The sequence below is a fragment of the Eriocheir sinensis genome, unplaced genomic scaffold (assembly GCF_024679095.1).
Source record: "Eriocheir sinensis breed Jianghai 21 unplaced genomic scaffold, ASM2467909v1 Scaffold1013, whole genome shotgun sequence".
NCBI lineage: Eukaryota > Metazoa > Arthropoda > Malacostraca > Decapoda > Varunidae > Eriocheir > Eriocheir sinensis.
The window spans coordinates 1-2,500 of record NW_026110312.1 but is presented as its reverse complement, the minus strand read 5'-3'; positions in this window follow the sequence as shown (position 1 = coordinate 2,500).

Here is a 2,500-nt window from a genome sequence, read left to right as displayed (position 1 = left end):
CAGTCCTGACAGCAACACAGCCGTCTCATCTATCTCTAAGGCTGAACTATTCTCTCAAACTTTTTCTAAAAACTCCACTCTGCACGATTCTGGGCATATTCCTCCTACTCATCCCCCCTCTGACTCCTTTATGCCTGTTATAAAGATTCTTCAAAATGATGTTTTCTCTGCCCTCTCTGGCCTCAATCCTCAGAAGGCTTATGGACCTGATGGAGTGCCTCCTATTGTCCTTAAAAACTGTGCCTCCGTGCTGTCACCCTGTCTGGTCAAACTCTTTCGCCTCTGCCTGTCATCATCTACCTTTCCTTCTTGCTGGAAGTATGGCTTCATACAGCCTGTACCTAAGAAGGGTGACCGCTCCAATCCCTCAAACTACCGTCCTATTGCTTTACTTTCTTGTCTATCTAAAGCTTTTGAATCAATCCTTAACCGGAATATTCAAAAGCACCTTTCCACTTCTGACCTTCTTTCTGATCGCCAATATGGGTTCCGCAAGGGGCGTTCTACTGGTGATCTCCTAGCCTTCTTAACTGACTCTTGGTCATCCTCTCTTAGCCGTTTCGGTGAAACTTTTGCTATTGCGCTGGACATATCAAAAGCTTTTGATAGGGTCTGGCACAAATCTTTCCTTTCTAAACTACCCTCCTACGGTTTCTATCCTTCTCTCTGTACCTTTATCTCCAGTTTCCTTTCTGACCGTTCTATTTCTGCCGTGGTAGACGGTCACTGTTCTTCCCCTAAATCTATTAACAGTGGTGTCCCACAGGGTTCTGTCATATCTCCCACTCTTTTTCTGTTGTTCATTGATGATCTTCTTTCCAAAACGAACTGTCCTATCCATTCCTACGCCGATGATTCCACCCTGCATTATTCAACTTCTTTTAATAGAAGACCCACCCTTCAGGAACTTAACGACTCAAGGCTGAAGGCTGCAGAACGCTTAGCCTCAGACCTTACTATTATTTCCGATTGGGGCAAGAAGAACCTGGTGTCCTTCAACGCCTCAAAAACACAGTTTCTCCACCTATCCACTCGACACAATCTTCCAAACAACTATCCCCTATTCTTTGACAACACCCAGCTATCACCTTCCTCAACACTAAACATCCTCGGTCTATCCTTAACTCAAAATCTCAACTGGAAACTTCATATCTCATCTCTTACAGAAACCAGCTTCCTCGAGGCTGGGCGTTCTGTACCGTCTCTGCCAGTTCTTCTCCCCTGCACAGTTGCTGTTGTAGTGACCCTCTAAATCTCTCCGTTTTCTCTTAAGCCTCTCCTCTTCCTGAACCTTTTCTTCAGTCTGCCTTCATATCCACACATACCATTCCTCACTTTCTGTATTTCATCTTACCCAAGTCACTACATCCAAACACATACACATATATCATAGCTAACATTATAACAAACTCACTAACGTACATATTAACATCATATCATTAACATTGTATATATTTCTGCATATCAACCATTGTAAATATCCATCCAGGATATTAAAGTCCTTTATATACTCAAAAATAAACTGCTTCCTCAATGGAGTCACCACTGGTTATTAGTTGTGTCTTTTAACCTACAAGGCGGCCTTAGCGGACCCAAACGGCGTTGTACCAGCTACAACGTATGCTGCCTCGAAAACACACAAACAGAAATGTTTGGTTTTCGCTGTAGCGGCCTAGGCTGCCGCTACAATTGGTGACCTCCGGACCTGAATTACGAGGTACACCTCGGGTATTTGCTGCTGTCGCTGCTGGCCATGCTTCGTCCGCTCCGTCGCGGCCCAAGCTACCGCCCCCGGAGGATCCACCGGCCCGCAGCAGGTCGCGCTCCGCCTCCGGCCCTCCCAACGTGACCTCTCCTGCCGCCGGCCAGTTCCTGCCCTCGCCCGCGCCACCTCGCCTCGGCCTCCCTCAAGGATTCAGCCGGCAGCCCACCCCCCACGCATGTGTCGCCTTACTCGCCGTGGTACCTCACCACTCCCTGCCCAGCCCAGCCAGCCATTCCGACGCCGCCCCTACGGCTCCCTCACCCCGCTGTACCTCGCCCCACCCAGCCCAGCCACCCGCTCCTACGGGTAACTCACCTCCGTGCATCAGCCTCTACCCGCCACACACACCTCCCACGGCTGTCTCCCTCCTTCGCCAGCCCAGCACACCAGTCTTCTGCCGTTGCGGTCTCCGGCTTCCCGTCGGCGCCTTTCTACTCCCGCAGCATCGACACTACCGTTGGTGTTCCTGAGGCGGCATTCCCGCCGTAGTGGCCCCCGACTACCATCAGCGCCTCTACCTGCTCCGCGGACATCGAGTGCAGCGTCGCCCCTACACCCAGCAGTGCTCAGTGACGTGCCATGTGTGCATGCATGTGCAGTGACGCCCCGACAACGACACTAGTGCCGTTCCGCCCCTACCCACCATCACTGTTTCAAACAGCGAGCGAGTGCGTGATTGTGCAGTGACACCCATGGCATGTAACAAGCCATAAGTGAGTGAGTGTGTGTAGACGC